Source organism: Anolis carolinensis, chromosome 2, assembly GCF_035594765.1.
Source record: "Anolis carolinensis isolate JA03-04 chromosome 2, rAnoCar3.1.pri, whole genome shotgun sequence".
Lineage (NCBI taxonomy): Eukaryota > Metazoa > Chordata > Lepidosauria > Squamata > Dactyloidae > Anolis > Anolis carolinensis.
The window spans coordinates 2,248,665-2,270,131 of record NC_085842.1 but is presented as its reverse complement, the minus strand read 5'-3'; the positions used below and the strand labels follow the sequence as shown (position 1 = coordinate 2,270,131).

Below are 21,467 nucleotides of genomic sequence, written 5' to 3'. Positions count from 1 at the left end.
CCTCCCTTCAACACTGACTCATCATGGTGGGAGTTCAGCCTGCTTCATAGACCCTGCAGTGGTCTTTGGATGTGAGTGTATGTACTTCAAGTCCCATCGTCCAGGGTACATCCCCCACCAAGTCCTACCCAGACCTAAGTGGGTGTGTAGTCCAGATCCATCATTGATGGGTTTCTGGATATGGATATAGGTACTGCAATTCCTGTTGTCCAGGTTCCATTCCTCCCGAACACCAACAGGACTTAAAGTTGGTCATTGGTGTTCTGTGTGCCAGGTTTGGTCCAGATCTGTTGTTTTAGGGAGTTAGAATGCTCTCTAAGAGTAGGGGCCATCTTGAAAAATATAAAAAAACATAGATATGTACAAATGTGCACTCTCTTAGTGTATACTAGCTGAGGTATCCAGGCTTGCCCGGGTGAGGCCCGCTTGGTAGTAGCCCCTTATGATGGAAGGGAGGGAAGGAGGGGGCTGTGAGGGGAAGGCCAGGCGGGGAGGGGCCTCCCTTGTGGGGAGAAAGAAAGGCGATAGAAACAAAACACACTGATGATGATAATGATAATACACAATAATGACAACGAGGCCTGGTGACCCACAGGCCTTCGTGCGCCACCCTCTCCTGTTCCCCTCCTCAAGACATCCAGATGAGGAAGGGATGGAGGGAAGGACTTCAGGGCGCAACCACAACAACAATCACAACAACAAAGAGCAGCTCAGTCCTGGCTGCAGTTCCCAGGCTTCCTTCAGGGTAGGGCGCTGCAAATCCCATCTCTTTCTTTGGCCAGCCCTGATCTCGATGCCTCTCTCCCCCTTCCTTCCTTCCTTCCTTCCTCTCTATTCCTTCCTTCATCCTGGCCCTTCCTTAGGCAGCATGTCTTCTGAGGGGACGGGTGGGCTTGCTGGAGAATCAGTGCTAGAGGCGGAAGGGAGGCGGGAAGGCACGGGCGGTTCTGCCTGGAGACCGATGACGCTGTGAGAGGAAGGTCATTCCCATTGGCAGATCCCAGGAATTACCTTTTTTTTTTTTTTGGAGAAATTGCAGGTTGCTTCTGGTGTGAGAGAATTGGTCGTCTCCAAGGACATTGCCCAGGAGACACAGGGATGTTTGATGTTTGACCATCCTGTGGGAGGCTGCTCTCATGTCCCCGCATGGGAAGCTTCCCCAGATTCGAACCTCCGACCTTTCGGACAGCAGCCCTGCTGGCACAAGGGTTTAACCCACTGCGCCACTGGGGGCACTAAAGGGAATTCCCTTTACCGCAGTGGTGCTCAACCTGTGGGTCCCCATATGTTTTGGCCTACAACTCCCAGAAATCCCAGACAGTTTACCAGCCGTGCAGGATCTGCGCCAGTTCCAGATCCCTTTGTTTGGCTTCCTCACTCATTGTTTTTATGTATGTATGTATTTAATTATTTATTATTTAAAGCATGTATCTTCCGCCCTCCTTCTCACCCTGAGGGGGACTCAGGATGGAGCACAACATATAGACGGCAAGCATTCCATGCCTGGTCATAAAATAACCATACACAAACATTAGAATCAGTGGAATCTACTTCAAAACCAGCTGTTAAAACCAACTCAAGGCCCCATGCTGGCTCCGGTCAGAAGAGTAGGCTTCCTGTTCCTGCCTCATTGCCCTGCCCCAAAGGCTGGGCCCCACAGCCAGGTCTTGGCCTTTCTCTCTCTGAGGGACAGGAGGGAGGGGGCTGATCTCCTCGGCCGTGGGGCTCCCTCCCCAGGGACACCCGGCCCGCCCCCTCCCTCCTGACCTTCCACAAGGGGTCAAGACATGGCTCTGTGGCCAAGCCTGTGGAGAATCGGGCCATAAACAGATATGGAATGATGTGTTATTGAAGGGGCAAAGATGTCAAGATACTCCTCTTAATCCAAAGTCCAAATCAGGAGGCCCCTTTTCTGTGGAGAGGGCGAGGAAGGACACCACGGAAGTTGGATCTTCAAACTGCAAAAGAACTATGTATTGCGTGGCCATAGCAATGTGCCAAATACATGCATACATGCAATCAAAGGATTTGTCCGACTTTCAAAATGGTTGCAAGGGTTTTGTCACTTCCACAGAAATTAGCAAGCATATCCTTATTGGCTTACAAAGATCATTTGCCCCATTCGTCTAATGTCGGCTACGTCACAAGCATCTTAACTGTCATGCAATCCCATTGGTTTTCTGTGCTGTAACAACATGTGACTCTTTAGACAACGGTGCTTTCATGTTATTGACCCTGATCTCAGTACCTCCTTATCTTCTTCATGTTACAAGTAGAAGCTCGAAATCGTATGGGAACCGGTTCTGACTTGATGTATTGTTATTATTTGAAAGTAACTTCTATTCTCTGGAACATCTCTTTTCCCAAACGTCAGCATTTCCTCTCCCGCGCAGGCCTTCCTCAAACATAGGCCTTTTCCAACTGAGGTCAATCAAAACATATGGGACTTTTAGTCATTACAAGTCTCTCTGAAAATTCTCTTTTTTAAACCCACGTCCCTGTCATTATGACGACCGAAATGGCCCGGTTTCGGCTTGTGGAATACGTGATCCATTGTGACTGTATGGTTTTTAAATGTCCTCAGTTGTTTAACTGTATTTTATTGTTTGTATTTTCAATGTCCGCTTTAAATGAGTATTGTTATGAAGGCCTCGGGTGAAGCCGCCTTGAGTGCCCAATCCTTGAGTCCTTGAGCCAATCCCAGCACCACTTGCAGGACTACTGCTCTTCGAACCAGGTGTCCCTTGAACCCGTGACTTCATGACCAGCAAGACTTCCGACCATTCCACAGCCAGTTGTCCTTCAGCGCCAGTCAGCCCAGGCCCGTTGCCCACTCCGACCCGTCCTTCCAGCCTTCCATGACTCGACCACCGACGGGCAGAGGCCTTGTGTCCTGGGCGCCACCCCTTCGCCATCCTGGATTTCCCTCCAAGTCTCGAGTCTCGCTCGGCCTTGTTGCGGGGGAGCCAGGCCCAAGAGCCTTTCCCTCACAGCATCCCACACGGGCAGAACAGAACTGGAGAAGAAAAGGGCCGGGGAGATTCTGCCTGGAGACGGATGACGCCGAGGTGAAGGCCAACTCCCATTGGCGGATCCTGGGCGTTTGGAACAAGAAGGACGGGGGTCTCTCTCGAGTGCCGTTCAACTGCCGAGAAGCCCCGCCTCTCTATGGGCATCCTGCCCGCGTCCGCCATGTTTGGTCCGGGCGGAAGCCAGAGAGAAGAGGCGGCCTCCGTTTCCTAGAGAGGGTGGGGAAGCTCAAAAGGGAGGGCCCGGGCGACGCCTTTCCCTGTGAGCTCACTTCCGGAGCCGGAGGCCTTTCGAGGAGGGAGGGAGGGAGGGAGAGAGAGAAGAAGAGGTGAGCGTGTGTGTGTGTGTCGGGCCCTGCTGGGGATTCCGGGCTTTGGCACCGAGGGCTCTCCTTCCGCCTCGGTCCCTCTGCCTGGGCCCTGCCTCTGCTCGCAGGCCTGCTCTGCCTTCCGTGCCCACGGCGGCGCCTATGCGCATGCGCCTTCTCCCCCCCCCCCCCGTGTGAGCCCCCTTGGGCTGCAGAGAGGGGGGGGGCGGCTTCTAGGACAGTTTCCTAAGCCTTGCCCATCAGGGAGTAGTAGCACCCCTCTCTGAGGTTCCCCCCAGCCCTTCCCTCGGGCTTCTCTGGCAGTGGCACCCACGAGCAGGGCCAGCCCTCGCTCCCTGTTGTTCCCTGCCAGGCCTGGCCTTCCTCCCCAGCAGCAGGGACCCCCAGGCCGGGAGAGGGGAGGGCTCTCTTCCGGAGGAACAGCCTTGTGCGTCTCCCTCCCTCTCCTTCCCGCGGTCCTGCTCCTTTAAGGCCAAGCCCCGCCTCTCTTTGGGCGCCTGCCTCCGCCCGCCATGATAGCGCAGGGCGGAAGTAGGGCTCCGGGGTGACGTCATGGCCAGGCGCCCCGCCCCGTTCCCTTGGAGACAGGCAGGCAGAGGGAAGGGGGGGCTCCGCGGGCGGAAGTGGGAGGGGCTTCCGGTTGGGCCCAGCCGAGGGAGAGGCGCCAGCCCTTCGCGGGTGAGTGGAATGAGGGGGGGGGAGGGGAGGGGGGGTCGTAAGAAGGCCTTGTTCCAGGATGGTGAGGAGAGGGAGAGACACGCGTGCACCCCCGTCTAGACACACACACACTCCCCGGAGGCCTTGGAGAGGGAGAGGCGCCAGGCCTTCCGCTGTGCCCAGGGCTCGGGACCCGCCTCAGAGCCCCTCCCGGGAGGCCTTGGGGTCCGAGGAAGGGAGGGAGGGAGGGAGGGAGGAGGGCGCCCCTGAGGGAAGAAGGCCCGGCCCTGAGCAGATGCCTCCCCCCCCCCCACGGCAGTGGCACCCAAAGGGGTGAGAACAGAAATACCACTGAGGAAGAAGTAAATACAAGCAGGTAGGTAGGTGGATGGGTGTGTCAAGGAGCCTCAGGGCATTTGGATGAGGCTGGTCACACGCTTTGGTTTCCAATGCGCTCTTTCCTTCCAAACTGCCCTTGAGGGAGGCCAGCTGCCCTGGGAGGGAGGCTTCCCTTCTCCCCTCCCTCCCTCCCTCCCTCCCTCCCTCCCTGCCCGGTTGGTGCTTTGGATCCGATGTGTGTCACGTGTCTTGTTCCTGTGTGAAACTGACCTACGGAACATTCTCTCTAACATTCATCATGACTCTCTCTAATAATAAGGGCCTGAAGCAACCTCTGGTCCCCCAACACAGGAGCAGCAACGTGGGACCCACAACCCCTTGCAGGGCAGGCTAAGAAGGGCCTTTTCTCTTCTTTCTTGATCTAATTCTGTAGTCCTCACCAAGGGCTTGCCAAGGCAGGGGGGTGAACTGGCAGGAGAAAGCCCCTCCTCCGCCCATTGGCCTCCCTTCCTTTCCTTTCCTCTTCCTTGTTAGGCTGATACATCACAAGGACACCCTGCTTTTTCTCAGCACATGGCAAGTCCCTGAATCCCCCACATTCTTCTCCTGTGAGCATGGAGAGAGACAAGATATCTGCAATTCCTTACATAGCCAGGTTCTGCTAATTTTCCTATCTAGTTATGTACACTAGTTTTGGAATAAAGTCCTGGGTAACTTTTCAAGCTTGACTCTGCTGCCTGAATTGCGGAAGCATCATCGCTCCACTGCTGGCCCTGGGAGCTCCTGATCTGCGGAACTGTTGTTGTTGCTGCTTCCCCCTTTTTGACTGCTTTTTCCCTTTTTGGAAATGGCCCCAGACCCATAACCCGGACGCTTCCCTGAGCAGAGAAGGCCTTCGTGCAGAGGAGGAGAGAGGCCCCAGGGAGGGAGTGGCGGAGCCCCTGCAGAAGAAGCTCCAGGCCGGAGCGGAGGAGGAGGAGGAGGAGGACCAGCAGGTGCAGGAAGGTGAGGTGGGCTTGGGAGTGGAATGGGTATGTTTAGCTTTGAGGGAAAGACAGGCCGAGGGGACGGGAGAGCCAATATGTGGAAGGATGTCTCATTGAGGAGAAAAGGGCAAGTATTTCCTACTTCTCTGGAGACTGAAATACAAAGCCATTGATTCGCACTGTGGGAAAGAAGCTTCCACCTAGACATTAGAAATCATTCCTGTTGGTAAGAGCTGTAACATTGGGAAGCATTTCTCGATGGTAAGAGCTGTTCAGCCGTGGAAGCCTCGTCCCTTCTCAGGAGCCTCCCTTCCCAAGCCCTGGCCTTCCACCTCCTGGGGACTCCATGTCCCAGAATCCCTGATCTTGGGTCAAGGCTGCTGAGGCTTCTGGGTTTTGAAGTCCAAGAAATCCCAGAGGTATAAAGTTTGGGAGTCCCTGCTCCAGAGCGTGGAGGGAATAATGAGAATAACTATTTTATTTCTAACCTGCCCTCTCTCCCTGAAGGGAAAGGCTCTCTTGGACTACAACTCCCATAAACCCTACAAAAAGTCCTGGCATGAGGGTTGGAGGAACCTGAGAGCTGTATCCCAAGACAAATACGTCTCCCAAGTCCTTGAGGAAGAGGAGGGGGAGGGGGAGGGGGAGGTGGCAGCCATGGTCTAGGACTGAGACACGAGGAATCCCCGAAGTCAGAGGGTTGGGAGAGACCCCAAGGGCCACCCAGCCGCACCCCCTTCTGCCAGGCAGGGAAACACAACCCAAGCCCTCCCGACAGATGGCCGTCCAGCCTCTGACTAAATCCTCCAAAGAAGGAGCTCCCTCCAGACTCTGAGGCAGAAAGTTCCCCTGCTGAACAGCTCTTCTTCTTACCCTCAGGAAGTCCTTCCTTGTGTTTAGGGGGAACCCCTTTTCCTGGCGTTTGACCTCCTGGCTCCGTTGTCCCTTAGTCTCCAGAGCAGCAGAAAGGAAGCCTTTCCCCCTCCTCTTCCTCCCCAATGGGACGTCTTTTCAGATATTGAAACATGGCTGCAGCAAAATCTGGATGACTGGCAGAGGTTGAAGGACCCTCCCTGAGTCCCCCCGGGGAAATAGGGTGGAATAATAATAAAGTTTTATTATAATTTGTTATTTTGGGCTGTAAATTGCATGAACGACATGCAGAATAATTTCTTGGATGCTTCCACACCCAAAGGCAATAAGCCTTGTTTGTGGTTCACTCAGAAACAACCCCTTTCCTTGAGCTCCCTAAATTTGTCAACCACTTTGAGCCGCTTGTTGAGGGAAGAGAAGAGAAATCCATGTGTTGTCAAAGGCTTTCATGGCTGGAATCACTGGTTGCTCTGAGTTTTCTGGGCTGCATGATTTCTGGAACATGGCCATGCAGCCCAGAAAACTCACAGCAACCCAGATATATCCATGTTTAACCCATTGGTTTTTAACAATTCTGTGTCTAATTCAGTTTAGTATTTATATGTTGTGGGTTTTTAAAATGGCATTGCTTTTTGCTGTTGAGAGCCGCCTTGAGGAGCCCAAATGGGAAAGAGAGCCTTTGCCTTGGGATGCCCCCAAGTTACAGGTGCAACCCGTTGTATCCAGGTGGGGCCCAGTCTTGTTTGCCCTTGAGTCTCTCCTGCGTCTGTGTCGGAAGTGGGGGAAGGGGACACGTGGGAGCCCAAGGCTGCCCTGCATCTTGAAAAGGCAGGAAGGGAGGTTCCACCTGAACACTAGGGAGAACTTTCTGACTGTAAGGAGAACCGCTCAACAGTGGAACTCTGCATTTGAGTCTGGTCAAAGCTCCTCCTTGGAGGCTTTTAAACGGGCTGGGTGGCCATCTGTCAGGGTGCTTTGATGATGCTTTTCCTGCATGAAGGCAGAAGGGGGTTGGACTAGATAGCCTGTGTCATCTCTTCCAACTACTATTCTATGATTATTCTGTGAGCCTCATCTAAGAGAGGAAATGGGGGTATTAGTAGTTATAATAATAACAACATTAAAACAGCTGCAATATGGAAAGGAGTGTTTCCATCACAGGCCAGGGATAAGACTGTTTGTGCCCTCTTTAGATATTTGTGATGATGGGAACTGTTTGACAAAATCCATTAGCAGTTTATTTATTTATTTACAGCATTTATATTCCGCCCTTCTCACCTCGAAGGGGACCCAGGGCGGATCACATTGCACACATAAAGGCAAACATTCAATGCCATAACATAGAACAGAGACAGAGACAAGACGCAGGCACGGGCGGGCCTCGAGCCCATGACCTCCTGGTCAGAGTGATTTGCTGCAGCTGGCTTCCTTTCCAGCCTGCGCCACAGCCCGTTCCGGCAGTTTTGCTGGCACTTAAGAAACAAAAACTGGAGCATATGATTAGAAGAACAGATGTAGCTATCTCTCTCAGGAAAGACAGAGAGATGCAGTGGGTTGGGCCGAGTGGCCCTTGGGGCCCCTTCCAGCCAAGGTCCCATGGAACCGGGCTTTGGGTTGTTCAAAGGGCTCTTTGGGGGCCCTCCTGACCCATTTCCTTGGGCCGCCCTCCCTCTTCCGGATATCAGCAAATGCATGTCAACTCCCAGTCAGGGAATCCAGCTCTCGGTGGCTTCTGGAGGGCAATCTTAGCCAGCTTTCTCTGTGTCTACCCTTTGTTGTTGTTTCCTGTCTTCTCATGATGTGACCAAACTACTTCATCTTTGCCCCTAATAGCCTTCCCTTCAGTGAGCAGTCAGACTTTATTTCCTGAAGGATGGACTGGTTGGATCTTCTCGTGGTCCAAGGCACTCTTAGGATTTTCCCCCAACACCACAGTTCAAAAGCGTCTCTCTTGCTTCACGCAGCCTTTCTTACAGTCCAGCTCTCGCATCCATAGGTTACTATGGGGAATACCATTGCTTTCACTATGCAGACCTTCGTTGCCAGTGTGATGTCTCTACTCTTGGCTCTATGATTGAGGTTGGTCATTGCTCTCCTCCCAAGAAGGAAACGTCTTCTGATTTCCTGGCTGCATTCTCCATCTGCAGTCATCTTCGTGCCTAGAATTACAAAGTCTGTCCCTGCCTCCACGTTTCCTCCCTCTGTTTGCCAGTTATCAATCAGTCTGGCTGCCATCATCTTGGTTTTCTTGATGTTTAACTGCAACCCAGCTTTTGCACTTCTTCTTTCCCCTTGGTGATAAGGCTCCTCTGCTCCTCCTCGCTTTCAGCCATCAAAGCAGTATCATCTTCATATCCTAGGTTGTTAATGTTTCTTCCAGCAATTTTAACTCCAGTCTTGAATTCCTAAAGCCCCGTACGCTGCATGGTATGTTCTGCATACAAGTTGAATAGGTCGGGTGAGAGTATACTGCCCTGCCGTACTCCTTTCCCAATCTTGAGCCAGTCTGTTGTTCCGTGGTCTGTTCTGACTGTTGCTACTTGTCGTTATACGGATTTCTCAGGAGACAGACAAGGTGACTTGGTATCGACTACCAATAACTTACCACAATTTATTATGATCCACACTGTCAAAAGCTTTAGAATAGTCAATAAAACAGAAAGAGATGTTTTTCTGAAATTCCCTGCCTTCCTCCATTATCCAGCATCTGGATATTGGCAATTTGGTCTCTGGTTCCTCTGCCTTTTCTGAACCCAGCCTGTACATCTGGCAACTCTCACTCCATGTATTGCTGGAGTCTGCCTTGCAGGATCTTGAGCATTACCTTACTGACATGTGAAATAAGTGCCACTGTACGAAAGTTTGAGCGTTCTTCAGCATTTCCCATTTTTTGGTATGTGCATATAAGTTGATTTTTTCAATCTGATGGCCATTCTTGTGTTTTCCATATTTGCTGGGACATGGCTTGCATCACCTTGACAGCATCATATTATTAAGTATCTACCCTAGAGCACGTAATAATAATAATAATAATAATAATAATAATAATAATAATAATAATTTGTTTGTAGACCACCCTACCTCCCCGAAGGGACTCAGGGCAGTTTCTGTTGGATGAGTAGGCTTATTAACAAAAGACCCACCTAGTAAAGAAAATGTAGTGCTTACTCAAAACAAGGCTTTAGCTTCTTTATTTTATCTTCCTTCTTCTTATTGTGAACAACTCAAAGTACAAACACAGAAACACTCCTTCAGTTTTCTTTCTCCGTCACCACCAGCTACTCCTCAGCTCCTCTACTTGTCCACACAACTTTACAGGCACACCTGCTTTTAACAACCTGCTGGTGTAGCTGAGCCGCTGCACCATTTTAACTCTTTCATTGCCCCTATCTAATTTTTGTAATTAAATATATATTGCTAACTTTCAATATTTCTGACAGTTTACAACACATATTGCAAACATTTAATGCCAACAAAGAGACGTGCTAGCAAATGACCTCAAAACAGGACACATCAAACAATGTGAAACAGCCTAACGGTAAACTTAATACAAAAGAAAAATTAATCAAAAAATTAACACCCCTAGCAAACATAGTCATATAATGTAAATTTACACAAAATAAAACACTTAAACCAACTCAGACCTTATTAAGAGGTAAGACTGTGCCCAACAACGAACAGGCTGAGATCAGTTTCAGTATCTAGACAGGATTTAATATATCTAGATGATGATACATGTCAAGACATATTAGTCTTCCTCCTCTCGGTACACCAGAGTGCATAGACGTGCTTTTAGCACCTGTTTGAAGACAAGGAGGGAGGGGGCAATTTTTAGTTCTTTTGGGAGGGATTTCCAGAGGAGGGGAGGAGCACGGAGGAGGCCCCCTCTCTCGTTCCCACCAGCCGTGCTTGAGTCGGGGGTGGGACCGAGAGCAGGGCCTCCTCTGCAGATCTCAGTGCTTGAGATGCGGTTCTGCAAATAGTCTGCATCTCCGTTTACAAACCAGTTCGAGCACTGCGATCTTAAACTCAACAAGGTCTATGAGGTACGACAGGAGCCAGAAGAGAGCCCAAGTCTCTTCTGGTGTGAGAGAATCAGCCATCAGCCATTTACAAAGACGTTGCCCAGGGGAAGCCAAGCACTTGGACACAGCACATTATTTGAGAAATGTTGGATCACTCTGACAATCACCATGTCAGACTACACAGAGAAGCCATTGAAATCCACAAGCATGTGGAAAATTTCAACAGATAGGAGGAAACCATGACATTGTTTTCAGGGGGGTTGCACTCCCGCTGAAGCGCAGGTCCGCAGCTTGGGGGTCCTCCTGGACTCATCGCTGACGCTTGACGCTCAGGTGTCGGCGGTAGCCGGGAGGGCCTTCGCACAGTTACCTTCGTACCTCGTGAAGTCTGACTTGGCCATGGTGGTCCACGCCTTAGTCACCTCCAGGTTGGATTACTGCAATGCACTGGGGGGCTGCCCTTGAAGACGGTTCGGAAACTTCAATTAGTTCAGAGATCAGCAGCCAGATTAATAACAGGAACAAATTATAGAGAGCGGTCAACCCTCCTATTTAAACAGCTCCACTGGCTACCGATAAGTTTCCGGGCCCAATTCAAGGTGCAGGTTATTACCTATAAAGCCTTAAACGGTTCAGGACCTGCCTATCTCTGTGATCGCCTCCTCTCCTATGAACCAACACAAACCCTAAGATCATCCGGGGAGGCGCTCCTCTCGCTCCCGCCTTTGTCTCAAATGCGGCTGGTGGAGACGAGGGAGAGAGAGGGCCTTCTCGGCAGTGGCCCCCCGGCTCTGGAACTCTCTCCCTAAGGAGATCAGGTTAGTTCCTTCTCTGCCCATTTTCCGTCGGGATTTAAAAACATGGTTGTTCCAGAGCGCGTTTAAATGAAACGCCCAATAGAGCTGTTATTAGAATACTTCTTTCTGTTTGAAAAGCATATGGCACTTTATCACTGCTACTTATTTCCATGTTACAGCACTTTATGAAACCTGTCCCCACTGGTTTACTTTTAATTACTCTGATTTTATATGCTTGGATTTTAATGTATCTGTCCATTATTTTATTTTGTGTATTGTTGGAATGTTTTAAGTTTATGTCAAATATGTTGTTGTTGTTTCAGGCTTGTCCCTGTTTGTGAGCCGCGCCGAGTCCCTTCGGGGAGATGGGGCGGGATATAGAAATAAAGTTTATTATTATTATGATGATGATGAAATTGAACACAATCTGCCTACCAGTGTTTAAAAAACTCTAAAATCAGGACAGTAAATAAAAAACCACTCAAAAAACGGGAAATCCAGGCATGAAACAATCCGGGCCAGCTAACACCTCCCAAAAAGGATTCCCCCAGGCAGAAAGCAGACAGGCTTTGAAACCGAAAGACCATTCAATGCTATTCAAGGTGGCCAGTTGCAACATTCACAGTTGCCTCAGGCAGACAAGAGTTTTTTCTCCCACCCTAGACATTCCACTGATATATAGACCCCACTTGCCTAGTTCCCAACAGACCTCACAACCTCTGAGGATGCCTGCCATAGATATGGGCAAAACATTAGGAGAGAATGTTTCTGGAACATGGCCATACAGCCTGGAAAACTCTCAGCAACAAAGTTATCAGACCTATCCTATCCCCCATGCTATTCAACATCTACATGAAACCACTGGGAGAGGTCATCCGGAGTTTTGGAGGGTGTTGCCATCTCTACGCAGATGACACGCAAATCCACTACTCGTTCCCATCTGACTCCAAGGAAGCCCCTCGGATGCTGAACCAGTGCCTGGCCGCTGTGGCAGACTGGATGAGGAGGAACAAACTGAGGATCAATCCTGACCAGACAGAGGCCCTCCTGGTCAGTCGCTCGTCTGATCGGGGTATTGGGTGGCAGCCTGTGCTGGACGGGGTGGCACTCCCCCTGAAATCACAGGTCCGCAGTTTGGGGGTCCTCCTGGATTCAGCATTGACGCTTGAGGCGCAGGTGTCGGCGGTGGCCGGGAGGGCTTTCGCACAACTCAAGCTTGTGCGCCAACTGCGACCATACCTCGTGAAGTCTGACTTGACCACGGTGGTGCACACCTTAGTTACCTCTAGACTGGACTACTGTAATGCGCTCTACGTGGGGCTTCCCTTGAAGACGGCCCGGAAATTACAATTGGTCCAGCGGTCGGTGGCCAGACTAATAACTGGGGCGAGTTACAGGGAGAGATCCACTCCCTTGTTCAAGGAGCTCCACTGGCTGCCTTTTATTTTCCGGTCCCAATTCAAGGTGTATACCATCACATATAAAGCCCTAAACGGTTTGGGACCCACCTACCTTCGTGACCGTATCTCCTATCACAAGCCTACACGATCCCTTCGTTCATCAGGGGAAGCCTTCCTATCCCCACTCCCGATATCCCAGACCCGCCTTGTGGGAACAAGGGAGAGGGCCTTTTCTGCTGTGGCCCCCCGATTGTGGAATTCTCTGCCCACTGAGATTAGGCAAGCCCCCACACTAGCAGCCTTCAAGAAAGACTTGAAAACATGGCTCTTTCGCTGCGCTTTTGGAGAGTAACCATTTTATATTTCTTTTCCGTTGCTCCCTCTAATATCTATCCTCCAGAATACCCCACTCCCTTATGACCCTGTTTGCTGTGGTTTTTATTTTTATGTCTTTCTCACCCCGAGTTTTAACTTAATGTTCATGTGGTCTGCCCTTGTTTTTATTGTCTCCTTGTTTTATTTTGTAATGGATATTATTTACTGTATTGCTTATTGTATTGTGTTGTGCTCTTCTTTTATATGCTGTTTACATTGTATTGTTTTGGGCATGGCCCCATGTAAGCCGCCCCGAGTCCCCATTGGGGAGATGGTGGCGGGGTATAAATAAAGTTTTGTTATTATTATTATTATTACCTCCATTATGAGAACTGGTGCCTTAGGAGATTGGAATGGAGTGATTTCACCAAAGGAAGACAAATTCTCGGGGAGGGATGTTAAAGAATATACTGTACATACTCGAGTATAAGCCTAGATTTTAGCCCTTTTTTAGGTTGAAAAAGCCACCCTCGGCTTCTACTTGGGTGCTTTCCTGCCAGGACCCTCACCTCTCCGCACAGCAACCCAGCTCTCCTTCCTCTCCTGCTCTCTTGCACAGTGCGTACATTCCTCTCCCCCTTTCTCGTGCAGTGCACACCTTCCTCTCCTCCTCGGTGCTTGTCTTTTCCACTTTTCCTTATTCGTATACACACAGCATTTCCCCCAAATGTATACTGAAAATAAACTATGGCGATTATTGGAAGCACATTAACATTGAAGGAGATTAGAACAATGATTTAATCAGAGTTGGACAGTCTTAAATCTTAAGTTACAGTTGTATGTAAATATTGAAAAACATTTCACCTACTGATGCCTCCATTATTATAATTTTGTTGCTATCTACCCCGCCTTTCTCTACCCTGAAAGGGGACTCATTGTTAAGATATAACATGAAGATAAAATATTAATTAATGATATCAATATTCAACAGACTTTTAAACATTATTACAGTAATTTATATAAGGCTGACCACATATCTCTAGAAGACATTAAGAATTATTTAATACAGCAAAAGATGCCAAAAATAAATGAAACACGAAAAAACATGTCCACAGTTCACAGCCTGTTATACCTGCAGCTTTGCTGCATTGTTGAATTTTAACCTGTAGGATTGGATTTTATTTTATGAAGAGAGTCTTTGGGCATCATCCCCTTTGTACCTGAGGAGGGATTGTTCGTTGTTGGGCAAGGGTTAAAGGATTTGTCACCAGGCAATGGGCACTTTCCCTCTTCCCCTGGGTTTGCTACAACACGAGACTTGTTCTTCATGTTTCATGAGATCTTTCTCTGTTCAACTGCTGAAGTGATTTTCCTCTAATTTGTCTGGCAGGTAACTTCTGAACAAGTTATGCGAAGAACACCTTGTGAGAGCTTTGCCCGAGGAGTGATCTAAGTCTAAAGTGACTTCAAAATACACAGCAATGACAAAAAGAAGAAAGAAGTAGTAGAAAAATATATTTCAAGCTGCATACCTATGCAATTAAGGGGAGGAAATAAGATTGTGCTGAAAAAAGATAGGCTTGGAAAAGCAAGCAGAAGGCTACAGAAATACAGACTGTGCTGTTTGAAAGGTTATATCTGTGAACCCCTGGCATGATATTTGAATTATAAATGTAAAAGAATGGCAAGTCCTCTACCTCCCTATCCTAGATCACACACAGGGGAGAAGTTACATCAGTGTGTGGAATGTGGGAAACAATTTGATAGTAAACGTTCTCTTACTGTACATGAACGGACCCACACAGGGGAGAAGCCCTATAAATGCATGGAATGTGGAGAAAGCTTCACTCACAGTGGCAGTCTACGTTCCCATCAAAGGACCCATACAGGGGAGAAGCCATATAAATGCATGGAATGTGGAGGAAGCTTCAGTCACAGTAGCAATCTACGTTCCCATCAAAGGACCCACACAGGGGAGAAGCCATATAAATGCATGGAATGTGGAAAGAGCTTCAGTCAGAGTGGCCATCTACATTCCCATCAAATGACCCACACAGGGGAGAAGCCACATAAATGCATGGAATGTGGAGAAAGCTTCAGTCACAGTGGCAGTCTACGTTCCCATCAAAGGACCCATACAGGGGAGAAGCCATATAAATGCATAGAATGTGGAGAAAGCTTCAGTCACAGTGGAAGTCTACATTCTCATCAAAGGACCCACACAGGGGAGAAGCCATATAAATGCATGGAATGTGGAAAGAGCTTCAGTCAGAGTTGCCATCTGCGTACCCATCAAAAGACCCACACAGGGGAGAAGCCACATAAATGCATGGAATGTGGAGAAAGCTTCAGTCACAGTGGAAGTCTACGTTCCCATCAAAGGACCCACACAGGGGAGAAGCCATATAAATGCATGGAATGTGGAGAAAGCTTCAATCAGAGTTGCAATCTGCGTACCCATCAAAGGACCCACACAGGGGAGAAGCCATATAAATGCATGGAATGTGGAAAGAGCTTCAGTCAGAGTTGCAGTCTGCGTACCCATCAAAAGACCCACACAGGGGAGAAGCCACATAAATGCATGGAATGTGGAGAAAGCTTCAGTCACAGTGGCAGTCTACGTTCCCATCAAAGGACCCACACAGGGGAGAAGCCATATAAATGCATGGAATGTGGAAAGAGCTTCAGTCAGAGTTGCAGTCTGCGTACCCATCAAAGGACCCACACAGGGGAGAAGCCACATAAATGCATGGAATGTGGAAAAAGCTTCAGTCACAGGGGAAGTCTACATTCCCATCAAAGGACCCACACAGGGGAGAAGCCATATAAATGCATGGAATGTGGAAAGAGCTTCAGTCAGAGTTGCAGTCTGCGTACCCATCAAAGGACCCACACAGGGGAGAAGCCACATAAATGCATGGACTGTGGAAAAAGCTTCAGTCACAGTGGAAGTCTACATTCCCATCAAAGGACCCACACAGGGGAGAAGCCATATAAATGCATGGAATGTGGAGAAAGCTTCAGTCAGAGTTGCAATCTGCATACCCATCAAAAGACCCACACAGGGGAGAAGCCACATAAATGCATGGAATGTGGAGAAAGCTTCAGTCACAGTGGCAGTCTATGTTCCCATCAAAGGACCCACACAGGGGAGAAGCCATATAAATGCATGGAATGTGGAGAAAGCTTCAGTCGCAGTGGCAGTCTACATTCCCATCAAAGGACCCACACAGGGGAGAAGCCACATAAATGCATGGAATGTGGAGAAAGCTTCAGTCACAGTGGAAGGCTACGTTCCCATCAAAGGACCCACACAGGGGAGAAGCCATATAAATGCATGGAATGTGGAAAGAGCTTCAGTCAGAGTTGCAATCTGCGTACCCATCAAAGGACCCACACAGGGGGAGAAGCCACAGAAATGCATAGAATGTGAAGAAAGCTTCAGTCGCAGTGATAATCTACGTTCCCATCAAGGGATCCACACAGGAGAAATCACCTTAATGCACGGAATATGAAAAGTGCTTTAGAGAAAGTGAAGCATACATTAGACATCACAGAACTCATGCTCCGCTAGAGGGGACGAGCCTTTGAGTTTCTGCGCTGTCTCTAAAAAGCATTGGAAGGAAAGAGGAAGGCCAGCACCTTGCTCTCTCCTCCAGAACTGCAGTTTGTGTGGCCTTGGTTGACGGCTACTGGGAGCAGGTGTCACTCAGAATGGCAGCAAGCTTCGAAGGGGTTCATCTAACCTCCTCCCCAAGGAGACCCATCGCAGGCTTCTAGGGTGATCTGTGAAAGTTTGCTGAAATGAGCAGCAGTTGAGATCTCTGGATAAAAGGTTCTTTAAAAAAGAAAGCTCTTTGGTGGCAGATAACATCATATCTTCATACTCCTGTCACATGTCTTGGCTCTACTGCATTCAATGGCATCGATTGTTTCCCATGCATGTGTACTGTATGTACCGTGATCCATCCTGAGTCCGTTTGGGGGGATAGGGCAGAATATAAATAAAGTGTTACAGTAGAAACTCACTTATCCAAGCCTCACTTATCCAAGCTTCTGGATAATCCAAGCCATTTTTGTAGTCAATGTTTTCAATATATCGTGATATTTTGGTGCTAAATTCGTAAATACAGTAATTATAACATAACATTACTGCATATTAAACTACTTTTTCTGTCAAATTTGTTGTATAACATGATGTTTTGGTGCTTAATTTGTAAAATCATAATCTAATTTGATGTTTAATAGGCTTTTCCTTAATCCCTCCTTATTATCCAAGATATTCGCTTATCCAAGCTTCTGCCAGCCTGTTTAGCTTGGATAAGTGAGACTCTACTGTATTATTATTACTGCCCCTTGGTTAAAATTTTGGGCTCTAGCCCTGTACCTTTCACTCTTTTCTGGACTTTGTTGTATCCTGAATTGTTGACTCTAAATTCTGGACTGACGTCCTGGTTTCGTTTATGGACTTGGACTTTGTATCCCTGACTTTCTGGCTTGACTTTGGGACTCTAAATTTGGTTGTACTGTTGATTTCTTGATTGTTATTTGATGAACTCTGCTGAATGAACTCCTGGCATGTGACGGTTGGACTGTAACCTTGTTTATTTTTGCTTTTGACCTGGATCTGCAGTACTCAACTTGTCTGCATTAATTGGACTCTTGACCTGCCCTTGTGTTCATTGTTCCTTTGACTGTGTTGCTGCAATTGTATTATTTTAGCCCAGTGGTCCCAAACCTTTTTAAAACTAGGGATCAGTTGACCAGGGACCACTTTGATCAGAGACCACTCTCCAACATTAGTACCAAAAGGGTTACGAATCAGTTTTTCGTCAACTTTAGATTTGGTTTTGTTATTTGGGGTGATGATTAAGAAAATCGCATTGAATAGACCACATCAGCTCTAGTTCCTGATACAGAACATATGCCACCCAGTAGTCGCCATCTGCTTGCCCACAGAAAACCATATTTAATAAGCCTCGGCATTATAAGTGAGTTTCGCGAGGCCAGTCACTCTCGTTGCAACGGTGTAGTAACGGTGAGGCCGTGGACCCTGTTTTAGTTCTTGCAGACCACTGGTGTTTTACGGACCACAAGTTGGGAACCACTGTTTTAGCCAGAGTGGAGACTTTAGTTTTCTTATAAGTTAATAGGGTCTTGGGTTATCTTGTGTTTGTTTAATAAACCTCAGACTTTGTACCAAGAAAGCCCTGGAACATCACTCTTCATGTTGCTTACAATGATCCAGTTTTGATATTTGGGATTGTTTAATCACCACCTTTGGCAAAGGGTCCATTAGGATACACAACACATTTCCCTAACTGCAGGGAATGGAAGGCAAAGACTGATGACGACAGATGATGAAGATTCATAAATCAGTTCAGATGGACAAATTAATTAAATTGATGAAGTATAGAGTATGGAACAATATTGAAAGGAAATAGAGTAAACAGATAAACATATTGTGAGTGAGAGGTTTCTAGACTAGGGTTTGGTGTCGGTTAGTTTTGTTCTTATTGTGCAAGGTGTGTGTCTTTGTTTCCTTTATATTTGTTAAGTAGTCCTTTAAAATTTGATTTGTTTTTCTTTTTGTGTTTGAATAAAAATGTTTTTTTTATTATAAAGTGTGATACAGCAGCTTTAAAAAACCAATGTGATTCTAGGCTGTACCAATGGGAGCACAATGTCTAATCCGGGTAAGTTTTAGTCGGCTCTCTTCTATACTTAGATCAGACCTGACCTGGGATAACCCTGTGTCCAGCTCTGAGCAGCACAATTCAAGCAAGATTTTGAGATGATGGAATGTCTCCAGAGAAGAGCTATAGGGAATGGCTGAGGGAGATGGGTGTGTTTAGTTCGGAAGGAAAAAAAGGCTGAGGGGACAAGAGAGCTAATATTTGGAAGGATGTCCCATTGAGGAGAAAAGGGCAAGTATTTCCTGCTGCTCTGGAAATTGAAATATAAAGCAACTGATTTACATTGGAGGAAAGAAGCTTCCACCTAAACATTGGGAAGCATTTCCTGATGGTAAGAGCTGTTTAGCTGTGGAAACCTTGTCCCTTCCCAGGAGCCTCCCTTCCCAAGCCCTGGCCTTCCACCTCCTGGGGACTCCATGTCCCAGAATCCCTGATCTTGGGCCAAGGCAGCTGGGGCTTCTGGGTGTTTGGGAATCCCTGCTGCAGAGAGTGAAGGGAATGTCTGTCTTGGACTACAACTCCCTTCACCCCTGTAGAATGTCCTGGCATGAGGGTTGGAGGACCCTGGGAGTTGTAGTCCAAGATAAATATATCTCCCAAGTCCTTGCAATTAAAAGCATGTGTTTGTGTGAATCCATGCAAACAAGGATTTAGAAAGAAACAAGGGAAATGTGCCTTGATTATCTCCCACCGCTTTAACATTTACTGGTCACTTCTGATGGCAGAGGTTGATCAGATATATATTAATCCAATGTCCAAAATGCAATAAAGATTTCTGTGTGATTACACTATTAGTCCAAAGTTACTTATTTGGACTCCAGCTCCCATAATCCTTCCCCACAGGAAGATCTAAGGAGTTTTGGAGGGAGGCCAGATAAGGAGAGACCCTGGGTGTTTATAGATTTGGGGAATTTGGGTTGTTGAGGAGGGAGGCCCCCAGATGCCCTTCTCCTGGGATTTCCAGCCTCCTCTCCTTTTGTCGTGATTTCAGGAGAGACCACATATTGCGGGTCCGTACCTGGTGAGGTTCCACTCAATCAGATCGGTCAGGACGGAGAACAAAATTATCCGGGGTTGAAGGCAAACAACAGTGCCGGGCATGGAAGACAAAAGGTGATAATGCTAGATATCCCAAGGGTAGGGTACACACTCAAAAAGTTAAATCATTCATCCATGTTTGGCCTTGCGTTCCGTGGGAATCATAAACCTCTGGACACATCTGGCAATGTAAACAGTGCACAACAGCCCTCCTGATGAAGGGATTTTGTCCGTCACACTCACACAAAAGGGATTACATGTCCTGGCTTGGGAGGACACTAGAGGGATATTTACTAATGGTACAAAATCTCAGTTCCCAGGATTGTATATAAATACAAGGACTTTCACTAAAGATTTCCCCTGACCTACTTCTATTTATCACAGGACGTTGAAACTGCACATATAAGTCTCTATAGCAGGGGTCCCCAAACTAAGGCCCGGGGGCCGGATGCGGCCCTCCAAGGTCATTGACCTGGCCCCCGCCCTCAGTTTTAGACTTAGGCTCGCCCAAAGTCCGAAATGATTTGAAGGCACAACAACAACAATCCTACTTAACTTGACTATCTCTTTGGTCAGAAGCAGGCCCACACTTCCCATTGAAATCCTGATAGATTTACACAGTATGTTGGTTAAAATTGTTTTTATTTTTAAATATTGTATTGTTCTTTAATTTACTAATACTGTGCAATCCTAATAATATAATATCTTGTGTATACATATAATATTGATAATAATATTATAATGTAATACAATATAATATTTATTTATTTATTTATTTATTTATTACAGTATTTCTACCCCACCCTTGTTGCCCAATAGGGGACTCAGGGTGGCTAATAATAATAATATAATATAATAATAATGTATAATATAATAATATTAATTATATATTATATATCAAATGTAATATTACTAATCATATTACGGTATAGTACAATATAGTAATATATAATGCTAATATTGTGATGTGCTAATAATATAATATATTGTATGTACATATAACTTGTAAACCGCTCTGAGTCTCCTGCAGGGTGAGAGAGGGTGGGGTATAAATGTAGTAAGCACATAAATAAATAAATAAATAATTGTTGTTGGGGGGGGGGTTGCACTACAAATAAGACATGTGCAGTGTGCATAGGAATTTGTTTGTATTTTTTAAAATGATAATTCGGCCCCTCAACAATCTGAGGGGCCATGAACCGGCCCACCACTTAAAAAGTTTGAGGACCCCTGCTCTAGACTCCCGTCAAATCCCTTTCCACACTCGCAGCATTTGTACGGTTTGTCCCCCGGGTGCGTTCCTTGATGTGATAGGAGTTCACCTTTCAGCCGGAAACTCTGGTCACACTCCCGGCATTTATATGGCTTCTCCCCTTTGTGGTTCTTTTGATGGGAAACAACACAACCGTATGAACTGAACTGCTTTCCACACCCTGAACACTGAAATAGCTTCTCTATTGTGGAAATTATTTGAGATCCATGCGGATTCGTGCAGTAGGTCTTTACACACTCTGCACATCCTTGTGCTTCTTGGTACAATCACGTTGGACTGGATGGCCCGCGAGGCCTCTTCCGCCTCCAGGATTCTCGAAGGGATCTGGGCCAAACCTGACACACGGACCCATGGAGACCAACCCTAATAGTGTGGACTGGGAGAACTGGGCCATGATGTTGGGAGATCAAGACTTCCCAGGATCAAAGAGGGGCAACGACAGGTGATGGTGGGAGGAGGAGCTTACCCACCTCCTTATGCGTTTTCTAAAAATCCAAAAACAATTATCATTATTTATTTATTTTTGTCCCGCTTTTCTCACAGAGCGAGACTCAAACAAGGACTTCTTCTAATATTTATCACAACCAGAGACATCACCCGGGCATTGCTGGGTATCTAAGCTGGTAGAAAATAAAACCAAGTCATCAGATACTGAGATCCAGACCTGAATCCATTCCTCACTTCTTCATCTTTCCTGAAATTACTTTTTG

At 47.4% G+C, this 21,467-nt stretch overlaps 1 pseudogene; it reads left to right on the top strand.

Moving 5' to 3' along the window:
- Nucleotides 1-4,563: 4,563 nt before the first annotated feature.
- On the top strand, nt 4,564-18,374 carry LOC134296833 (zinc finger protein 160-like; annotated as a pseudogene).
- Nucleotides 18,375-21,467: the final 3,093 nt, after the last annotated feature.